Here is a 23,721-nt window from a genome sequence, read left to right on the forward strand (position 1 = left end):
TTTCTGCATCATTACAAAAATGCAGACTTAGACACAATAATGCTCCTCGCTAATGTTAAAGGGAGAGGTGGGGAAAAAAAAGAAAGAAAAAAGTAAATCTACCCCAATAGGATAGAGAACAACCCAGAAATGTCAGAAATGCCAGTAAGTGCAAGTCCCTAAGTCTAAGTACTTTCTGGGAGTACTTAGTATGCTTAAAATCTGCAGCCTTCACACTGGGAAGAGTAAGTGTTCTTTGCAGAGTTCTTGAAACAACAGCACAGGGAAGGAAATGGGTCTCACCTACAAGCCAGGAAAAGCACTGAAGTTTCAGATCGACTTTCAAGCTCAGTTGGTGGAGTCTGGCTGCAGCATGAGCCAAACTAATTTCTAAAAAGGAAAGACATCAAGAGAAAAGAAAGAGAAGAATACAGTCATGCAGAAAATCTGGGATCATGACAGGCACTGAACTGAGATCTATGCATTTCTAATCCAATGCCTTTACGCCTTCACTGGTATAATCTTTAGCAGACTTCTTAGAAAAGCAGCTTTGCCAAAGGAGAGTCAACATTTACCCCTGCTCTTTACTTGAGCTGAGCACTGCTGAACAGAACACAGGCTCTGCTCCCTGCTGGTGGACAGCCCAGTCCCACCTCTGCTCRGCCTCTTCCCGTTGGAGGGGAGCGGGGCCCGATGCTGGAGCGGGCGAGGGGAAGAGCTGCTGCCTTGCTGCTCAGCAGTTCCCTGCCCAACTGCTGACTCACACGCTTGCTCCGCATCCATTTTCACACTGCTCCCACTCAGGCCACCTGCCACTTCATCTGCGACGGGTGGGAGGAGAGAAAAGGGGTGAAGTCAGAAGAGGGAGAAAAAAAAAAAAAAAATGTTCGCTGCCACCCATGCCTGTTATCATAACGCAGCAGGGTCACCTCTAAGAACAAGCCTGCAAGCTGCCATAGAGATGCAGTGGAGAAACAGCAGATTGCAAGACAAACTGCCTCCCTCTCCTCTCCTTCTACAGGAGGGTGACTGGCCAGCTACAGACTTGCAAACCTCATTTGACTGCCCAAATCATTGGTGCTGGGGGCTTGATGTGCTGTGTAACCTTCCAGCTTCAGGCAAAGCCTTGGGTTTTCCCTCTTTTCTCTGGGTTAGGTGAATTTTCTGGATGCCAGGATATTTTACTGCTCCAAAAGACACCATGCAGTAAGTGCCTGGCTGCCAAAGGAAAGTGGCCCAGTGACAAGCGTCACTGCCATCTGGACAGACCTTTGATTGCTGAGGCCAGAAGTGGAAGATGTCCAAACCTCACTCTTCTTTCAGACAGAAGAATATGGAAAAGATGAAGACAATCTTAGCTACTTGCAGCTCTCATGATAACCAAATATAACAAGAACCAGTCTTCTATTACCTGTCTGCTAAACCACAAAGTAAAAAATGGACCCACATCCCACTATCAGTGCTGGTACAGATGCTTATCATGATTATTGATATCACAGCTGCCTAATAAGTTAGGTTGGACAGAGAACAGCAGCCATGTGAAAAAACAAGAACCTTAATTTAATAAGTTCTCAAATTCTCCTAAAAGCAGGTAGCAGCTTACATAACATAAGGCTAACAGCTTGAAATCTCCCTTGCTGCTTAGGTTGTTCCTCTTCCACTYGTTCAGAAGTCTGAGCTGGCAGAACCAACTTGGAATGTGGAGCACTTACCAGCAAGCCTCTGGTCATGTTTTGGTTTCTTTTCATTCAAGATATTTTACACACACTAAGTTCAAAATAAACATATGATTCACTAAATCATCAAGTTTTTTTCTTTCTTTCTCTCCTTTATTTGGGTTTCTGGAGAACACCATTTATCACTTACGGAAAACAAGGTCCCTAGTTTTAGTTGATTAGTTTCTGCGCTTGCTAAGCTGACTTTCAGATGGAACCAGGACAACTGTGCTGAATTTTTAGAGYAATTCTTCGCTTACTGCTACTATTTGCATCCAGTAGAAAAATTAGGGCTTTGTAGATAAGGATTTTGTGTTATTAAGCCTAATTAGTACTTCAAAAACAGAATCTGTTTTTTCTCTTGTGGGAAAGGGTCTGTTTTTCACTAACCTTGTATCTGGCTTCTCAATAATTCTCATGGAGTAGTTTGCTCACTTGGAAATGTGCTTGCTCTCTACAGGCCTCAAATGCAGAGACAAAAGTCAGTCTGAGTTGGGGTTTGATCTGAGGTTTCAGTGATACTCTATTGATAGGGCTTCCATATTTCCAGTTTTCCAGTTTTATATTTTTTCCCCCTAAAGGCAATCATAATTCTGTTGCCCAGAAGAGACTTCATGACAAAATTCGGTTATCTGGAAGGGAAAAGAAATACGGGAAAGTGAAAAACAGAACTCAAAGCCTTCCCAAATTTCCCTGCTTCCCTTTTTTTTTTTTTTTTTTTTGTTCCAAGTAATCAATAGACTTTGGAAGGCAGTTTTATGTTCTAGCACCGCAGCAGGAAAGATGCAGTCTGCCACAACAAACTGACTGAAGGGTGAGAACTCAAGGCTTCCTCTGAGCTGCTACCGATCTCTTCCTTCTCAGGAGAACCCAGATGCTCAATATCCTACTCCTCCCAGACCTGGAATCGTACACAGCACTTTCGGATGTTTAATATCCCCAGTCTATCTAGTAAGAGGAAGTAACTTATTTCACCAGACCTCTAGCCTGTCATGATTCCTATGCAACATGAGAGCTGAAAGGGCTAAACAGTCCAGAATAGGATTGTCTGATACTACCCAAGCTGAGGTATAGGCCCTGCTTACATGGGAGTGAGAAAAAACAAACTCTGGCTTTTTGCTCTAAAAAGATAGGGCTCCTATTTCCACAAAAGGAGAAAGGCTAGGAGTCATCACCAGCAGAAAGGTTGTCACAGAAAACAACCCTAGGGATAGTTACTATACCATCTGCTGAGGTCTGATTCTCCCAATACTGCTTACAAACTTCTAAGCCTCTACTGAGAGGGAGTTATTCTTAATTTCCAGGTCAAGTACAGTTATGCCCTTGTGCACATGTAAACRGTACTCCCATTATTAAATAAATTCTTAACAGCTCTATTAAAGCTCACAGGTTTTAAGCACAAGACCGTGTTAAGCACTGTCCTTTTTCAACTAAGAAACACATCAAGTCAGGGGGCATGTTATTTCTCGTGGCAGCCTGGGACACTAGGACAGAGTCTTTGCTTTGAGACAATTAAAGTATTAAATATGGGGTCAAATTACAGCTCTTAACGAGCGAACACAGACCCTTGGTAGGCAGAGGCGGTGAATATTAACCTCCATCACACCCACACATAATTAGCATTTGCCATCTCTCAATCAGGCCTGTATTCAAAGGCTTTTGTTTTGATAGGAGGCTCTTCCCTCATTTCCTCACAAACCCTTTGCAGAAGGGCTTTCTGATTACTGCCTAACAATTAACTGCAGCCCTTTTTTGTTTTGAAGAATACATTTCTCTCTCTCTTTTCTTTTCCCTTCTTCAGAGAATGTTTTTAAGTGCCTGGGAATATTTGGGGGTACCTTTAGTTTCCATAGGAAGACAGTACAGGTGGCTTTCAACTGAGTTCGTTGTCCAACATCATTCCCRGCTTCCCAACTCCCTTTAATACTGAAAATGGAAACCCACAGAACAACTCTATAATTCCATAGCTTAAAATAGAGAGCTAGAGTTTCACTCTTGATTTAGCCTTGGACAGACAAAACAGCCACTGAAAACTGCCAGCAATGCAACAAACATGCAGATTTAGATATATAGGGTTGATATATTTGTGACACAAGATGACCAACACTCGCCCCCAAATCACCATTTTTGTGCCTCTAAGCTTTAATTAGAAGATATGTTTAAGAGTGTCTAATGCATAAACAACAACAACAAAAACAGCTATAGTAACTTAAAAGAATTACTTGCATTAGGGTTTTATGCATTTTTGAAAATATGTTGTATTCATAATGCTGCTGTTGGTTAGCACACTGTTATTGCTTTATAAAACCCAAAATCTCTTCTCATAAATGAGCTTCTGCAGCTCTRATATCAATCCCATTTGTATGTATTTCTTATTTCTCTTGAGCAACTTAGTTCTCTTCTTCTTCTCTTGAGCAACTTCTCTTGAGCCTGGTGTCCTGTAGGTTTTAAATCTGCTCTTTGCTCTAGGGATATAAGGGTTTGGGCTTTGAAGCAGATGGGTGAGACGCTGGCCTGCTGCCAGTTTCAGACATGAACACTCTGATGTCATTCACTTGAGCGGAACCTGCTTTACGAAGTGGCTAAAATCTCACACCCTGAAGCCTTCAGCAAAAGCACCAAGTAAGGCACCATCACATTCAGCCTGCATTCCAAAGACATTTTTTCCTGAGCAAAGCAAGGTCATATTAAGACCAGTCAAACTGATCATCTCCAGCCACACACGTGACACACACCTTAAGGTTACTATCACAAGCATAAACATTTCATTTTCTTTCATGGATTTACAAGACCGTATTTACACATCTTCACTGACTCCACAAGCAGAGCTATCATTCAGATACTGTCATTTAGGCTCCAGAATAAGCAAATGGATGGATAAAGGAGTAAACAGCTAGAAATAAGAGTCAATATTACTCAATATCACTCCTATGCTACAATGTCCTATTTCCACCTTGGGAAGCTCCATTACAGACACAAATGCACAGCCTGGACAACTAAGTGCCGTTGCTTCCAGCTCACTGTTCTGCTACCTCCTTACCAGCAGCCCCTRCATCTTAGGGACACACAGAGGTTGAAGCCTGACATGTATAAAGGTGTCAACAGCTTTCTCTCCTCTCCAACCATCCACATAATAGCACAAAATGTGAATGCTGCATCYACAGGAAGATAATAGTCCCTGTTGTTTACTTGTGTCCGGTCTGTGAGGCTTCCTGTCCTACCTGTGCTCTTCAGTGCAGCCACACTGCTATAAGTAGAGCACCAAGAAACCTAACAGTGTCTTCCCACTCTCTTTCCTGAGGCRGAATTAGGTACAAGGGAATGTTATGGCTAGATAAACAGACACATGCAAGCTATTACACATCTGTTAGAGAAGGTGAGATGGAAAGAAAAGAGCACACCTTGTCTTACAGGATAATGAGGAGCTTTGCAAATTTTCTGCAAGGATTTTGCATCTCCTGTCTGCAGTCAAAAATCTGCTCTCTGCAAAATAATCCAGAGAGTCCAACTCAGTGGATTTCTGCATCCCAAGACTCTGGTTCACCTGAGAAGGTGACTGTACCTAATACCACACAGACTCATTTTGCTATAAACTTAGCAAGAGCTGGCATTAACCAGCAGGGCTGCAAGGCAGAGGGTAAAGAGTGAGAAGATACATTTTTGGGGTCCTGCAACAGTTCCAGGGACAGCTTGGTCTGAGCTAATCTGGGGATTTTGTATTGTCCTCCAGCAAACACCGTGGAAATGCTCTTAGATACCTCGCATCCGAGCCATCCCAGAGAGGACTGCAACATCATCTCCTATCAGCTGGCAGGTCTTCTGAGTCTGTGGGACCCAGAGCTGCCAAGGATGGACACTGTTAAAACCTCCCTTGCTGCAGGTATAACGGTCTCACGATATTTCCTCTTCTGAGGATGAAACGATGGTGATTCATTTCACCATCTCATCTATGAATTGAGGCTGTTGAAAAAATATTTTTGTCTTTTTTCCACACCTCAATTAAAGCATTTCTTCCTTTTCATGAGCAACTTATTTCATAATACCTATAACTCAGGCCATTGCAAATAGAGCAAATCATATTCTGATGGACTCCTGGCTGTCCTGCTGTTTTGCTCCCACATTAAAGTATTGCTCACTTCCTATAAAATTCAGCACTCGTTTAATAGACTTTGAAGTAAACAGAATCAAATGCTACTTATGGGGTGTGGGTAACSAACATGTCAACGAGAAGCAGCATTTTTTTCTTTTAAGCTATATTCCTGCTGTGCTATGCTTAACGCTCCATCTGCAATATTGGGAAATGTTAAAACCCTCATACCATCTTCCACACTGAGGTATAAATTTGACTTCTACAAGGACAACTTGGACTCATGCAAAGGAATCTTGGAAATCTCTTTCTTAGCTTCTAAGGACAAATGTGTAACTATCAAACCAGCCCTACCTCCAACSTCTCAGCAGATGCCAAACTAAAAGATCTTTTAGTTTGGCATCTCAAGGACAAGTATATGCATCCCACACTTGTCCTTTTGACAGAAGATAGTTATTAATTATGTTATGAAGACCATAATCAAAATGCATAGCTCTGCCTTGTTTGTTATGTTCTGCCATGTCTACACTTAGCAGAAGCACTGCAATCTATTTCCAATGTGCCAGAGACACAAAAGATGAAATAYCAGGATTTCCCCAGAAAAATAAGACCTAATGCTACACTCCACTCCACATACTGATCTTTCATCTCTACAGATCATGAAAGAACCTTAAAAGCTGAAAGGCTGTAGCATCACACTACTAAGAGATGGGTGTAAGTCACACATCTCTTCAAAAGGAGAGACAGTACTTTAGTAGCGCACAGAAAAGCATGAGCAAAGAAAGCTTCACCTAAAAGCTGTTGCACAGGCATCATGTGCCATGGAAAGGGATACATGCTCTTTATATCTCCAGTAAAGGAGATGCAGAACTTGGCAGCTCTAGGGAGCCCCCCACCATCTAGGGAGCCCCCCAGAAAGAGGAATTACCTACTCTGAAGAGATCTCTATATTTATCTTTAGCTTCCACAGAAGGCAGAGAAGACAGAAGGCATTTAAGAGCCTTTCAGGAGTGYCATCCCTCTTCCTTAAAGTCTGTCAGATTGGTTAGACGAACTTGGTACCGAGTTGAGCAGGAGCCTATGCAGAAAAGATCAGGCCTGCCAGTCTAACCCCCTCACCATCRCTTCTCAGCTTGGAGGTAAAAGGCCTTTCCTACAGGTCATTCCTAAAAGGGAGTCAAAGGTATTCAGACTGTAAGAGACTTAGCAAAGCAACCCACCAGTCACTTGAGGGTCAATCATCAATAAATCCCATTGGGTATTTATCTGCCTATTGTCATACAAGTGCTGCAGCAGAATGGAGCTTTAATAGAATATTTTAGTTAATTAAATCTGGAACATTAATGGGTTTTTCATAACACTGTGGTACTGTATCTACAAAAAAGCAGTTAAAAAGGGTTCTATTTAAAAAGTGGAGAGGTTTAGTCTTTGAACATATGCTTAATGAATAAAACTGTTGGGGAAAAAAGGCCTGTGTGTATTGAAGGGGTGCAGTATGTTTGTTCTCACTTCCAAGTATGCCATGATGGCAATCAGCAGCAGTAAATGGCCTCTATTGTGAGGACTAAGTAAAATTCCATTTGGCCATTTACTTTCAGGTGAAATTGCTTTCTTTTTCAAATAACACATTCTTTGAGCTAAGCAGCCAAGCTGGAAATAAAGCAGTGCCAGATTCATGTTATTAAGGACACCTGACAAGCATTCACACTTCGGGGTGGGTGCAGAGTACAAGAGCAGCACGGGAACAGGCAGGCAGCTTGTTCCCACAGCATGGGGTGCAGCAAGCAAGGAGCAAACAGACTTCGGCAAAGAGGCATTCGGATCCTGTGGTGAGAACAGCCCAACCACCCAGCACCAACACATGTAGCAGTGGTGGGCACAGTTTCAGGGTTGAAATTACACAGAATATAGTGTACAGCATAGTGCAAAACCTGAGCAGAGCTCCTAAGACGTAGATACCACCTGGAAGGCTGCAGTGGCAATGCACATGAGAACGCTCAGTCTATTGTGTTGCATCTCCCAGAGCAAGTAGATGAATCCAATCAACTAGAGGATCAAAGAAATTACAATGTCAGTGTCTTACATACAAAGAAAGCATGGGAAATAACCACAGGTAAACCATATGCTAGYTAGATTTTTAAAGGATTTTGATAGATATGGCTGAAAACATGGAATGCTACTTGCTCAAGCCAAACTGCACCCCCTCCAAAAAACAGGCAAGTCAAACGTGGCAGTATTTACTCAACTCCTACCCCCACAAAACCCTCCTAGCACAATGCCAGATCCCCCCCTTTCTCCAGTAAATCTCTAGGAGCTCCGCAGGTGAAGCTCCTTAGAAGCCCTTTCAGCACTCCCATATTCCTCAAGGCAGATTTCYCTTCCTGTTCTCTCTGTCAACAGCCCTCTCAGCTCTGGCTATGTTCACAAGGCAGCCAGGTCTTCGCTGCAAGGCGCATTGTGCCATGTACAACTCCTACATGCAGACATCCAACCAAACCTTCGCTGGAGCTCTACCAGGGAAGGCCATGCCATAAGCCCCCCTGCTTTGCSAGCTCCTCTAATGCAGCAGGCTTGGGAGAGAGCTCCTTGCTGCATTTGGACCATTTGGCACAGCTCATGGCACTAGGTATAATCAATACCTAAAATACTGCTCTCCCTGCTTTGCTAGCTTGGCAACATGTACAGGTCCTCCTTGTCTCCTTTAAGGACTTCTCCCTGGGAACCGGCAGAATAGATCCAGGTGAACAGTGATCAGAGATTATGAGTGGGAGGAGATAAGCAGCAGCACAAAGATAAAGCAAGCCTCAAATTCCCAATTCTTGAGATAAAACTGTGATACAATAAAGACGCTACGTCACTAAAACCTCCAATTCTGGGTGCTAGGATATCCCTCCCACCATCTTCCTAATGAATTACTAACTGAAATAACCTCTCTCATGAAAATTTCCCGTTTCTTACATTTTCTCAGCTAGATGCAAAGATGCCCTCAGCAGGCACATGGAAGGCAGGAAATTTCAAGTGGTTGGATAGTCCAACTAGAGGGGCACAGGGCTTGTCAGCATGAGAGAACTGCAGCCATTTTGCCAAAGGAATTGGAGGAACCCAATGTAGTAAACTGATGGCAAGAATGATGCTCTTCATGACATGGGACATCAGAGTTCCCACGGGTGGTTAGCTTCAGCTAAAAACAAACAAAAAAACAATTTATAGAAAACTGTTGGGAGCAGTCACCTGTAGGCAAAACTCTATTCTCCAAAATCCCCAGCATTTTTAACAGGCTGATTTTCAGCTTATTTCAACATGCAGTTACATGAATAGTTTCTCCACTAATTAATCAGGTAGGCAGTCTACTAAGCCAGTGACCCTGAGGTATGCACAAAATTTGGTAGGCACCAATGAGCCTGATCAAAAACTATTGCACTGTTTTGGATCCCACAGCCCTGAAAGAGGCCCTTTTCTATTCTGACTTCTAAAAATCAAGACTTGTTCTATGACATTTAGCCAAGTCTTACAGAACCACTCAGATAACAGGGAGAATTGAAATCAAGCTAGAAAAAAAGAAAAAGGACTAGGAGCAACAAAAAGGGAAAGGAGAAGATAAAACAAGGCCAAAGAGAGTGACAAAATAAGGAGCGAGAATCCATTTGAGAATATCCATTTCAGAATAACGGAAACAAGAGCAAGTGAGATGACAGAAGAGATGAAGAAAAAAGAATATAAGTCTAGTGAAGAAAAGCGCACAAGACGGGGAGAGTGAAAGCCTGGCAGAAGGACTGACTGGAGACTAAAAACAGCAGCTGGCAGCAGCTCAAATCAAACAAGGCAGCATATGTAGGGAGAGCAGTAATAGGAAAACTTCCTTCCTCTGGAGGATTAAGTAACCTCAGAGTTAGGTTGGGTCCTCACTCTCTCTCCTCTCAAATCGCTTGCTGGAAACTCTGAGGCAGAGGATCTAGTTGAACTTTTCTGTGGCTATCGTCCCCAGCTGTCACTCTGAGCTCTGCACGGAAACTGTCAAAGGCTAAAGCTGCATAAACCGGTCATTCATTTCAATTCATTTTTCTACAAGGAAACACCAAGCTGGATACCACTCCCCCAAATAATTTACAAAATCMAAAGGTCAGATTTTCCCAGTGTGTAGGAACATGTTCAAAAGCCCCAGTCCAACCAGACAGAGCCCTCGTCTGCTGATGCTGGAACCTTTTTGCAGAAGATGAAACAAAGTTCAACTTTCAAAAGCATCTTAAAAATGGGGAGTCTTTTCAAGTTTCAAGCTGAAACATATTCAGATAGTGTCACACAGTGTTTGAGACTGGGATTTGTATTCTTTTCATAATGCTGCTACAGTACTTTTTTTGCCTCCTTTAAATGAGCATCCATGAACATAATCTACATAGTGTTGTGCTGAGATACTGTAGGGGTTTTTTTCTGCTACTACTGTACTGTAGGGTCTTTACTGTAGGGTCTTAGGATTGCAATATCACTAGGGATTGCCAAGAACTTTGTATTAAAATGGAATCTGATCAGCCTTTGAAATGTAACTGCCTACTTTTGCCAGCCCTCCTGGGACATACCCTGCTAAGCATGTTTTACTGCTCTGTTAAGATAAGGTCACAATTCTGGGTGATTCTTTAACGTTTCCAAGCATTTTGTTAGGGCCCAAAGAATGAAAACAAAGCAAATAACTAGTATGATCAAATGAACATACGAGCCAAACTCAAACGCATTCCACTTTCCAGTCAACGTGATCTTTTTTTCCCGCTGCAGACACAACATTAATCAAATGAAAAGGCAGCTTGATCTCTTCATCATTTTGAAAATAAAATAAACACAACAAAAACCCATACCACCACTGAAATGGGAAGCAAAAGGTGCCTGGGAAAGACAGAGTCAGGGTAGAAAGCTCCTGGAGGCAAACAGTAGTATCCCCACGGCAATCTAGGAAGGATGCTAGGGAAGCAACAGCAGAGCAGTTCAGGTACTGTGGCTGCTGACTCCAAATAGTGAGCTGGAGCTTTGAAGGTGCTCAACCAATCCATCTACACACTRCATTTTGCTACTTGGACTGTTAATTTGAAGATCACCAGATTCTCTGCAGCAAAACACARCAGCAGAAGCTGCTGAACTCCACCAGTACCAAACCGCAGGCTTCGCCAGGCAGCATCACAGCCCTCTCCAGAGGTGTTACCCAAAGCAGCTTGCTGAAGTTGCTCACTCATCTTGCCTATCTCCTGTCCTATTTCTTGTTCTCTTCACGGGGTTACTGTGACATGACAAACTGGCATCTTTGCACTGTGACCTATCATGCAGTGACGAGAGACTCAGAACATCTTAACAAGCAGATTCATCTATATCATCATGCAGGATGACTCAAAAGTCACTTCCATTGGAACTATAYGGGGGAAAAAAAGTAATTAATTTCTTTATGCCTGTCTGGAAATCCCAACTTGCAAAAGTAGGATTCACAGACGAATACTTTTGGTGTCACACAAAAAGTTACCCTTACTACTGCTGCTCTTATGCTAGGATAATGGAAACTGGCAGGAAGAGCAACAGCCTAAACAGCTGTTAATTCTCTGCAGCTTGCAAATACCACTTATTCAGAGCTGTACTTCTGGTAGGATGCAAGAAAACCTTTTGCTATACAGGACACAAAGAAACAAGACAGTCAAATCAATCAACTTGCTACCCATCAAACACCCATCAAATTGTGTAAAGGCCAGGTATAAGAATTAAAAAATACATATATTTATACATATGCCTGGCAACTTGTCCAGCCCCTCACAAAAATATGCTACACAAAAAGTCTTTCAAAAACCATCTTCCAAGTCATTGCTTTTGCTTTAAGTTATTGGCAAAGTTTTGCTATGGGTACTGGCCCACGTAACACACAGTAAATGCACATGACCCACGTTATTTACCCGCTGGCCCAAGGTCAACTTGACAGCCATGGTTATACTTCTTTAGGCCCTCAACACTGTTGCAATTGCTATTTTCCTCACTATTATCTAGTGTGCTTTTAATGTCACATCTTCATGAATTGCAATAGGACCAGAAGCAAACCAACCATGCATTAGAACACGTTGCTTAATTCATGCTGAAGTTGGGGTGGCTTTTTCATGGTTCTGTTTGTCTTGCATAACCATATGCTTGCATATGGTTAGCCAAACTCCACTGATGTTACTATATAAACACTATGCAGGCACAAAGCTCTTGCTGAATCAAGCATTCATTAGAAGTGCTGACTACTGTTTATAAATACTACAATGAAATCACAGAACATCCACATAACAAAAGCTCCGTTTTAAGAGAACGGCCTCTAAACTTGCATTTGTCAAGCCACCAAGCAACAAAAATATCTCCTCTTCCTTTCACTATATTCCCAGAACAGCACTCTTTCCACAGACAGTATATTCCTGCATTTTACCTCTGGAACAGAATCAGTAGAAATTATATAGGACCAGCCTGATGCTTCCTTACTCCCCTCTGCACTCTTACTCAGGCAAGAAATCTCCTCAAAGTCATTAGGGTTATTTGGGAAAGGCAGCACCAACTGAATCAARAATTACAGTCTGGCACACAGCAAGCAAAAAACTACACTCACAGGCTACAGATAGCCCACATACTCCTTAAAGTTCCTTGAAGGCAAACTTCCCTATATAATCCCCAGAAAGAGTTGTACYGAAACAATAAGGACAGTAAAACTGAAAACCAGCACATAATAATTTACCAAACTGATATTTGTCAAAAAGGCAACAGACTGATTTTTAGTTTAATTCTTTGTTGAAATCCAGGTCCCTGTGGGTGCAAACCAGGTACCGTTGCACTGAAAGCTGCACRGTTTCCATCCTCTTTGACTCTCAGTTGCTGTTCAGGGACAGAATTAGATTTTCAGCAGCTTCATTTTACATGACATTTAGTTTGTGTTCATTCAGCAAAATAAACTTGCTTTTACAAAGCTCTTGCTGAAAGATCTTAACTTCAAAACTCTTCACCTAACCCAAGCATATTTAAAAATAATGTTTCATTTTGCTGATCTCCATGACTCTGTGACCCTGATCTGCATTTTATTTTCCACCCACATCACAGCAATTAACGGCTACACCACACAGAGACAGCAAAACTTTTTCTAGTTTTGAAACTACCAGCCTATTAATTTTAGCCTGTGCACTTTCTGCTGGATGCTATGTTGGATGCAAGTGCAGGAGAAACCTACCATGAGACAGTTCTGCAAAACAGATGTCCTTCTAGTTACTTAAAATGACAGCTTCTAATCTAGCCTGTCATTCCATTGTTCATCCAGCCTTCTCCCTGACCAATGCCAACARCTTGCAACAGTTTCCAAGGCACTGTTCTGTCTTGGGAAACAAACTCTGGTTCAGTATTTGCCTTCTGACTTACCCAGAACCAGGCAAAGCATTAGATATTGGTCATTTTAGTCCACATGTCCTGCAATGAAACTGATGATATTATCTTTGCATGTTTCACCAATTGCTCAGCTTTGGCTTTAAAACACTGCAAATTTTTGGCCACAGTTAAGATAGTATTTTCTGCATGCTGGAGTTCATCAGCATGTTAATGACAAGTGAGCAGAATCAGATCCTTTGCATAGCCAGGCTTGAAGCAAAGGTCAGTCTAGTTTCACAAGAATGCCTGGGTAATAACTCTGCTTCAAGTATTTACTGCAGCAGACACTCTTGGTTTACTTTAAAGATCCTGATTYGCAATTCATAAACCATCTCCTGAGCCTTCACTCAGGTTACCCTCACTAATACTTCCTGACCGTCCTTGTCTTCGGAGCCCAAACCTGTGTGCTCAGGCRCCTCACACACCGGCCACACCAAGACACCTTTCCAGCAAGCGTGCGTCCTGCAGACCCTGTGCAGGCAGCCTTTCTTCCTCCACTCTGCTTTACAGACACGCTACCTCCATGCTGACACTCTTACATGAACAGCAAGGCAAGCCCATGACCTTCAGCTCACATCCGGCTGGAAAGCTTCAATGCAGTTTTTTTGTTGGAACGATTCCATCTCGATGTCACACAACAAATGATTGTCGGTCTTTTCTTTCTCCCCTCCCACATCAGGTCTTCCCAGGGCAAGCTTTTCTGCCAGGCAGAACTACCCACGCCTTACTCTGCAATAAAAACAAAACTCAGTTTGAAAAACTTCCCTTTGTACTGCCCACATACAAAAAGTAAATCTCTTTCACTGCTGAATTAAAGATCTTTTTGATGAACAACCTGCAGGCTATGTGCATAAACACATGATTTTTAGGCCAAGCTGAATCCAATTGAGATGGGGAGAAGGGAATGAAAAAGGGAACACTTTTCTGAAGCCAGTGTTGAAACCTAAGAAAAAAACAAAAGAAGTGAAATCTCATAAAAGCAAAGATCAAAATGTCCCTCTGGCAGACCCTTTGACTCCAAAGCAGCCACATGTGTGTGTCTGTATATGTCCTGACACAGGGGGACTTTAATTATCTGGCAGACCACATTGCTCGTCTTGCACTACCTGGTCTTGACACCAAGGGATCAGCTCTCCAAGCAGGCTCCCCAGTACAGAAGGCTAAGGCTCCAGTTCAGCACTAGTGCAGTTGACTGTGCAGCCTCCCAGCCCACGGTAAACAGAGGTCACCCATGCTTAAATTCAAGCAGAAAATGTTGAGCGCTTTTACTGGAGTGGACTAAAGGCACGTACATGTGGTTACTGCAGTTCCACATGTGACACTTGATCAACGTGCCTGAGTTTTTAAACACTGAGCTGTTGACAGCAAGAGCAAAAGCAGTCCCCGCTGCTGTTCTTGGGCTCCCATAGCATCAGTAGTTCACCACAGTATCCAAAGGCTGCTATAAATGTGTTTTACATCCACAGCTGTGCAAAGAGCTTGACATGGTGGCATTTCCAAAGACGTCCTGGGAAGGAGAAATAAGGTCTAAAGCAGCTTCTAGAAAGAAAGGGTTCCTTTTTCCTAAGCTACTTGCAACTATSACAGCTGGCCTTCAGCACAGGGATCTTGCCAGATTCCACATACAGCTCCCTTCTCTGCACTGCCTCTCCAGTCAGATCTTCTTCCTCTCCTGCATCTTTTCCCCCACCATGTAGCTTAGGCAAACTTGTTATTTTCAACCGCTTAAGGAAGTAAGCCCATTTACAATTCCCCTGCCTAAAATATTCCCATCTTTCTGTCCATCTCAGAACATGTGAATCCTCAGAAGGAAATGTCACAAAAGCAAGAATAATTAGGCATCAATCCTGACTCTGAATATGCACACAGCCTGATTCCCCAATGCCTTTTATCATGCAGTTATCATCAGTGCAAGACTGATGTGAAAACAATATTCCAATTTAGTAGATGTAAATGAAATACACTGAATCATTACTGCTGTGCCCATGACTAGGAGGAAAACCTTGAAGGCAGAATAATTTTTACTGCCAGTCACCTTAAGCAAGAGAGGCAACACAGCTGCACAAACAGGTCCTTTGTTTGGAAAGCTCACGTCCTTCGTTACACTGACATGAGCAACTAAACTAGTCAGAAGAGCACTTATCCATATGCCTAAGTGTCGGTGAAATCAAGCTACATGCTAGAGAAGAATTCAAGGTAGTTCATTTTGCTCTGTGCGAAGCCCCCAGAGATGTGTCACCCAAATCTCAAAAGCAAGTGCAAAACTTCTGGCAGCAAGTCCCGAGCAGAGTACTTCATGGAAGCAGGAGTGACTCTATCCAGTGCTCATTACCAGCAAACTATTACCATTTTCAAGTTATGAGACTGTTTTTCCCATGGGAAACATTGGCACAGTCTGCCCAAACAAACAAAATTATATATAAATATATATATGATAATTTGGGTAGTCTGGCATTGGCAGGGCAGCAGAACAGACCAATATGTGTTTGTGTGTATATATATATACACACACACAAATATATATATATATATATAAATGCAGACTATTCATTGCAATTATTCACAACTCCCTCTAACTGCTGGTTCGCAGATTAACAATTTTTGCTGGTACAAGTGTAGGAATGAGGGGACTAGACACTAACTTTCCAAGAGACCAGGTAAGAAACAATAGGTTTATAAAATGGGGACAGAGGAAATAACTGTTTACTAGTCTAGATAACATGGTTTGGTCTCAATTTCTGTGACAGAAATCTGACTTTACTACTTACTGATCTTGAACTCACAGAAGCCAATTTGTCATCACACGGAAAGTTACTCAGTCCTGATGGGATATTGACGGGTTCCACCAGTGCCTCASAGCCCTAGAAAGGGTCTGAAGTTCTCTGTTTCTCTATCAACAGCAGAACTCTGTTTTCTGAAGCAGAAATTCTTATGGGATGAACCAGTGAAAGTGTCATGGACTTGGAGATGTTCTAGACCTTCGAACAACTGAGATCCGAATTATTTGATAACCTCTGTCATAACACAGAGCTAGAACTTAGGGGTTTAGAATTTAGTCTTTGGTTTCCAAAATCCACATTTCTAAAGACTCAGAAAAAGGCCATCTTTCACCTTTGCATACAGAGTTCTTTGTTCAGTGGGTCCTAAGTAGCTCTAGAAAGATTTAAACAGCACTACCACCCAAACAGCCAACACTGAAGGTTAGTTTCATGCTGCATTGAAGCTAACCTACCCTCACACTGCGGCAGGAGGCGGGTTTCATCCTGCTCCCTCTCCTCCTTTGCATCACATCCACCTACACGCGCAGCACCCGAGCTGCTGGCCCTCCCCAAATTGATGGGCGACTGCTTCTTTTGGGGAGCAGATTAGTCATGGTTGCAGGAGAGAGAAGGGGAACGCCCTCAATGGACACTCACTGCTAGCTGCAATGTCATGTGGAATTGGGGCTCCCTTGCAGGGACCTACAGAGCCTTCCTGGGCACTCAGCTCAGCTCTTCCTACATGGGTAAGTGATAAATGACATTCAGTTCCTTCCTCACAGTGKGCTTAGCTTTGTCAGAATCTCACACCCATTTTATCACACAGATTAAACCTCAGGGAAGGCAGTTATATGCAAAAATCTCCCCCAACACCTCCACTGGAGAAACAAAGAGGTTATTCCAGTGATTAAATAATTAATGGCAAKCTCACATCACTATATATGCTACACAAGGCTTTCCTTATCCACACTTAGAGCAATTGCTTGAAATTCTGATGTCACTTGCAATAGATATAATCAGCTGGCAGTTTTAAGAACTTGTTCGTATATTAAMAACTATGACCAACATTGTTTTCTGTGCATAGAGATAAACATCCTGCTCAAGGATCTGAACTCCTATTTAAAAACAAAACCAAACATTAAGAATAAAAAGCACTCAGTATGGTTCTGCGACACATATGTGGCTGCCTTGCATATTCCCTGCCTACACTGACAGTGTGGGAGCTCGGTTAGTCATCTAATGCGCATATTTGCTTGGCACACTGCTTTTACTTTCTTTTACAGGCAAGCAGGATGATCAGCTTACTGTATTTTTACACCATCACTGCGTGTTCATCAGGCAGTACAACCAGGTCTTGGCAATTCAAACCACAAGCTGCTAGGAAACAGCTAGGGGCAAAGGGAAGCCCAAGGTCCGGAATGCTGCTAGGCAAGCCTGCAAGAGGACCGGGGTGGCTTTTCAGACTTAGGCTGCTTACAGACATTTTTGGTGGGACCTAATTACATGCTTATTAGCAATACTGTTCAGAATAAGGAGTTTTTAGTGAATGAAAGACTAGTTTGGTTTTTGCTACCAACCCAAATGYAGACCCTTCTCCATCTCTTAAGTGCAGTGAGGGTTCTCCACCTGTTTGCTTTGAAAGGCCACTTCTCCACCTTTGGCCAAAATGAAGGCAGAACTTGAATTTCTGTTTCAAGCAAAGAGATCTTAAAACAGTCTTGCCCAAACTGCAACAGGAGACAGGCAGGGTCACACAGACCTCATCCTTCTGGCAGCCCATTTTAACAGTTCAAAACTTACAACACAGATTGGTGTTTTTAGTGCCTGGGACAATATGGCTGGCTTTGCCTCTGCTGCTCTCTATCCAAGGCACACAAAGTTTGCATTCCTGAGAACTGCAATGCTTTGGTGCAACATCTGCTGAGCACACTCAGTGTGGCAGCATGACTGCTGAGAGGCAAGAAACAGTCAGATGAAGAGGGAGAAAGTCACTCAAAGTTCATATGGGGTTAGACGACAGATTTAGTCAAGGATTTGCACTCCAAGCTGAACAGGGAGAGCCAGGAATGACAAGGAGAGGTTGCTGGCAGGAGGTTGCTGGAGCACAGGGTCAGATGCATGGGCAGGACTACTCCTCGCTCTGCACTGAGGTTTGAGAGCTCYTTAGGTCTACTAGGACTATTTCCTTATCTTAGCTGTGCTGAGAGAAGCTACTGCCTGAGGAGCAGCTAGATGTTGTAGATAGAACTCGCACATCTAGTTCCGATGGGAGCCTGGGCAGTGCCCAGTCTCGCATGCCGGGCCTGCTGCCACATCCCCTGCCAGTCTGCACTCCTCCCCTGGCTGAAAGGGAAGGCTTTGGACACACATGTGTTCAGACTAGGTAGGACCTGGTCTGATCTAGCAGAGCTCTGCCTTTAAATTCTGTGATGGTAAGAAATATGTGGGAAGCATCCACAATAATCAACCATCTCAAGTTAATTAGCAATTAATTTAGTGAGCTACTGAAGTCTAGCAAAGATGAATCCTGAGAGATTCTGGTCACAGTTACCCTGATGTAAATCTAGATTAACTCCTAGAGAGAACATCAATCTCCATGACAGTTACTTYAGATGTACACCCAGCTCCTCAGAATTTGTGCACTTGTTTTCACAGCCATGTGGGAGATCTGTCTCAACACAAATCAGCTCTGCTCTCCTGCAGCTTCTGCAAGGTACGCACAGTTACACTGCTGCAAAAATCTAACCTCAGTGAAACGTGGAAATGAAATTCTCTGCTCTGACGAAATCTCAGCCACCCACACAACAGACAAAAGCCTTGCTATAGAGCCAGCCGCTGCAAGTGGTCACTACATCTTCCTCAGCTCTGAGTCTCTGGGCAGGGAGGGCAATTTCCTCTCACTGGATTTCATGAAAAGGAAACATAAAGAGGCAAGCGACAAAAATCACTACATTCTTCTGCCTAAGACTCTTACAAGGGATATTAAGAACATCAGATCCACAGAGCTCCACTCTCACAACCCCACCAACATCTACACACATCTCTTAAGGCTGTCTTTCTAACAGGGCAAAGAGAAGGTAGCACCTTTGGCACATCAGCACTGTCCCTGGGACACTTGCAGCTCTGTCCAGGTGTTAATATTGATGGGACAGAAGAACTGTTTGCACAGCCCCCTACCACTGCATACCAATGCCACCAAAGTCCACATTCCCACGCGTGCACAGCCTTAGCTTCCCCTTTCCCTTGTCCCCTAAGCTACCTGCTGGGTTTAAGTGACATAACATTCCTTCCCACCCACATGATTCAACCCAACCAGGGCAGCATCGCTCACAAAATGCTAAGTTGATTCAGGCAGAGAAACCTTTGCCTGCTCATGGGGAAGCCAGAGCACAGGCTGCAGGCAGCAAAGAGCAGAACTGCCAGTGTATCAATACGCGTGCCGTTAAGATGAATGTGCCCCGAGAACTTGTCAAATGGTTTGAGAAACATGGAAAGAGATGCAGAATCACCTGTCCTGAATGGCTTAAGTTAACATCACTACAAACCCCTTGCATCAGTCAAATTCTTTGGCATGGAGACTTCACAAACAAACAAAAACCTCCCCATACCAGCCAAGCTTTGAACGAATCATAGAAGTTTCTTCACTCTGCTGACAACTATGTTCACCTGCAGATCCTAACGTACTCAACCACTTTTACACTTTTATAGCAGAGACCYGCTATAAAAAGGAGCTGAAAAGTTCCATGCTGTTCCTTTGCCTCTTGACTACAAGAGACGGGGTGAGAAGGTTCCCCAAGATGATCCAACAAGCTCAGAGCACAGTCTTTATCCACTAAAATGGATGTTCCATAGATCTAGARTGACTTTTTTTCATTCTCACACTAAATACCTTTTTGAGGACTATTTCAGTAGTTGACATCAGAGTAGGTTCATGAACCCTCCTATTAGAGTTCCTATCAAAACAGTTTGACCAGGTTGCAAGCATAGGCAATGAGTACAGGTAAACAAAATTTTCAGGGCTCCCAGTACTTGGGGAATGTAAAAACCAAAGGATATCATAAGGCAGACAAGCTGCAGCAGACTGCTCAGAAGATAWGTCATCACTAAATAAACTTTGGTCTCAGATGACATTCAAATTACAAAACTAAGTTACTTTCCTGGCAGAGGGCAGTATTTTGAACCYATAAGAAAGCTTGCAAAGGGACAGTGCTAACCATTTAAACAGAACCAATGATTCATTTAATCTCTTTCAAAAAAAAAAGAAAAAAAAAGGAAGATCAACAGCAGATTTGAAATAAAAACTATAATTTCTTTAGGAATTTAAATGAAGTGACTAGATTTTCACAAAGTGCTTGGCAACCAACATATTCCCTGAACACAATAGTAATTTTAAGGGCTGCATACTTTGAAAGGTTCCACATATTAGCTAGATAAACACTGAACTTTTTAAAATATGACATTTTAGCTAATTAATTCTGGGGGGAAAAAAAAATTCTTCACCAGCCAATTTGGCTGGTACTATCAGACCTCTCAAGAAATAATAAGCATTTAAGAACTGTCCTACAGATACAAGTTGTGTCAATGTTGTGAGAACTTTAAGTACAGCTATTCCAGAACTCATGCATTTACCAACACATGTACATTAAATTATTTAGATATATTTATTGACACAATAAATAAATTGCACAACAAAAATTTAACCTCCAAACATACTGAGAACTAAGCAAATTCTGAACCATAATATAATCTCTACCTCCATAAAGACACTGGGGAGAAATCTAGCGGGGATTACACATAGATCTCAGGTGACTTTTTTGAACTCAAGGGAATTTCACCAACAGATGAGAGAAGAATTTGTGTGGTTAATGAGGGCTGGGCAGGAACTTCCYGCTGAATTTATAGAAGGCCCACTGGACACTAAGCAGCCCAAAAAAACTATCTGCCATCRTACCTCATCTCCAAGATGTCCCCAGCTGACCCTCTTGCACCTTCTGCTGTGTTTTAGGCAGGAATGAGCTCTTTAACAGAGATGGAAGTAAAATATATGGTTAACCAGAATCTCACATTACCGATCTCACATTACCAAAATTCCTTAGTATAGCAGSAAGAAGTAGACTAAAAGCAAAATAGGATGACAATTTGCAGACTGTCACTAAATTTCCAGGAAGCTAATCCACCAAGAAGCATACTGCACCCTTGAGAGCCTTTAGTAATCACATCTGCAACAGGATAGCTAAGGTTGTGTCAGCATTTACATTATAAATCCCTACTTATACTAATTATACTTTAGCCAAAAATCCTGAAACTTACTGAAATGTGATATACAGCCTTTCACTCCAGAAAAAAAAACACAAAAAACCCACACCAAAAAAAAAGGATTTTTTTTCAACAAGTAAATGTTTAAATCAGTGTAGTTGTGATTCCACATTTTTATACCAAAAAAAGGAATAACACTTTCAAGGGCCAAAAGCAGATAATATTCTGGCAGTCACTTAAGTCTGAACCTTGACTGTGACAAATGCCCTTAACTCTAATCTCAGTGGGAAGTATAGGTGATAAGGATCTCCACAGGATAAGGGATTTCCGGTGCCTGAACATCTATTTAAAACAGAGCTAAAGCTCCCAGTTACTTCTAAGATGTGCTGTACTCGATCTGCTGGTTTAGAGAGCTTAATCCTGCTTCTGTCCCACAGCAGCTAGTGTCTAAGGTCAGGCAGACAAGTGCTATAAACTCCCAAACTTTATGAAATACACAGCGCATACCATACAAATGGCTTATTCACTGAATATACTTTATAGTGGATGGAGATTCACTCTTCTCTTGATGTTCATATGTGGTATATTGTACGGTKTCTTGCCAGTGCCTTTTCTTTTTTTCCCCTCTCTTTCCTCAATTAAAAGATGTATAGTATCCATTTTGGAACTTACTYATCAGCCAACCACATCAGTGGGAGCAGAAAACACCTATCTTCTAGTTAACAGAAACGGGATTGCAGTAGCTGGGATGGAGATGGGAAGCAGCGTTATGAGAGCAGAAGAAACAGGTTGAGGCACTTACTGGCCATCTGAAACTGCATTAAGTCATCTGAATGCCAAAGATGTGCCAGTGAAGTCAAAAATAAGGTCAGCAAGATCAAAGTTAAGGCCAGTTTGTCACCTCAGTACTAAGATTCAGCTGCTGAATGTGTCCATCCTTTAGTGCCCTGAGCTCCAGGCACTGGAGCCCAGTTACCCTGACATCTTGCTGGATATCTTTTCATTCCCACTACTCCAGTGATATCCTCCCATCAGAAACAGTGATGAGCCTGATCTTTTTAGCATAAATCCCTCCACTTTCTCCAACAGGCTGAGTTTATTAGCTTAACAAGCTGATCTTAAACACTTTCATCAGAGAGCAGCAACGCTCTAGACATTCGCTTGCTTCCACTGTTGCATCAAGCAGCATCTGCCCAAAGTTAAGCAGTCCATTTAGGTGAAGTTACCCATTGATCACTGAGCATAACTGGCTACTCCATGAAGACTAGTGCAAAAGCACCCACCAGGAGCCCATCACTGCTGTACCTCTGTGGCCTACTAATGCTGCAGCCTTGGAAATCCATGAGTTCCTCAGGGAACACATAGACACCATGCTCAAAGCCAACAAAGCTGCTGGCAACACCGGGTGCTTCGCGCTGGACAACTTCAAGTCATGTCAGCACAGAGGAGTGGCTTTTGCTGTTGAGAAGACAGTATCAGGAAATTTTACAACCCACAAACCACTGCTGATGCAAAGTGATCTTGTTTCACTTACCATCTGAGCTATGAAGAGAAATACTTAATTTTGAAGTGATTTATGAGCTTATCTCAGGCCAAGCTGAGCAAAGACTGTAAGCCCTGCCTAGGTATAAAGACTGGAATACAAGAGAAGAGAGCATTTAGTCTTCGCAGTTCTAGCATCAACTTGGTTCCTGGCTTTTTCTTTTCTGTGCAGCAGTTAACACACCCACGAAGGGAGCCTTCACATATGCAGAAACACAGGTCAGCAAAGCCACTTATGTAAGGCCCCTTCTTTAAGGAAATACCTCATGCAAGGGGGAGTGGGACTCTGCTTTAGCACCACAGTGCTCAAACACAAGTGTCTGGCTCCGCTGGTGGGTGTAGAAGGGTAAGAGAACTAATCACTGCCTTATCCCTTCTAGCTCTTGCTTTTCACTGTATCCTGCACAGAAAAGATGCGGGAAAGAACAAGCTTTGCCTTCCAATTCACTTGCTTCCAAACAAAACAAATAAAACACAAAACCAAAAAACACACTAATATCCACCAATGTCACAAATAGTGTTCCAGCAAAAGGTTTAGAAATTCTCAAATAAAGTTCATTAGCATTGAGAATTATCAATTAACAGCTACAAAAATGACACATAAGAGATTAGCACATCCGAAAAGCTTAAAAATTTACACTGATCTAAGGTCTGAAATCATTTCTTGAACATAAACTTCAGTAGGACAAAAAACAGTACCATGTAAATCACTCTGATGAGCAAAGAAGGCTTTATCTAGCCTGAAAGATTTTATACTGATTTTTCTCCTGAGCCCTAGTCTGGTGGCTTATGAATCACCAACTCCTAGGATCATGCAGGAACTGAAGCCGTCAGCCACAGGCAAGTAGGTGCAATGCCAGTGTTTCATATTTCAGGAACTGGGCTAGAAACACTTTGACGGATTAATGCAGCAGTTTTCAAGCCCAATAACGGTTGCAAGTTAATTTCAAGTACCAGCTGTATTCTCAGAACCGGA

At 42.6% G+C, this 23,721-nt stretch overlaps 1 protein-coding gene across 10 annotated transcripts in view; it reads right to left on the reverse strand.

Moving 5' to 3' along the window:
* Positions 1-23,721, reverse strand: part of PTPN5 (protein tyrosine phosphatase, non-receptor type 5) — a 65,416-nt gene that overhangs the window by 33,853 nt on the left and 7,842 nt on the right. For 3 of the 10 annotated variants that reach the window (XM_026044140.1, XM_026044137.1, XM_026044146.1), the window contains exons 3-5: positions 7,744-7,827; positions 3,533-3,620; positions 2,085-2,326 (exon numbers count right to left, since the gene is read on the reverse strand). The exons of 1 other annotated variant lie outside the window; for it this stretch is intronic. The gene's annotated coding sequence lies outside the window, so the exon portion shown is untranslated. Of the gene's footprint in view, positions 1-282; positions 360-2,084; positions 2,327-3,532; positions 3,621-7,712; positions 7,828-8,739; positions 8,917-23,721 lie in introns of those variants that run through there. 6 more of the 10 variants (XM_026044143.1, XM_026044144.1, XM_026044142.1 and 3 more) reach the window with 5 other exon arrangements.

Source organism: Nothoprocta perdicaria, unplaced genomic scaffold, assembly GCF_003342845.1.
Source record: "Nothoprocta perdicaria isolate Ctin4 unplaced genomic scaffold, notPer1 scaffold_350, whole genome shotgun sequence".
NCBI lineage: Eukaryota > Metazoa > Chordata > Aves > Tinamiformes > Tinamidae > Nothoprocta > Nothoprocta perdicaria.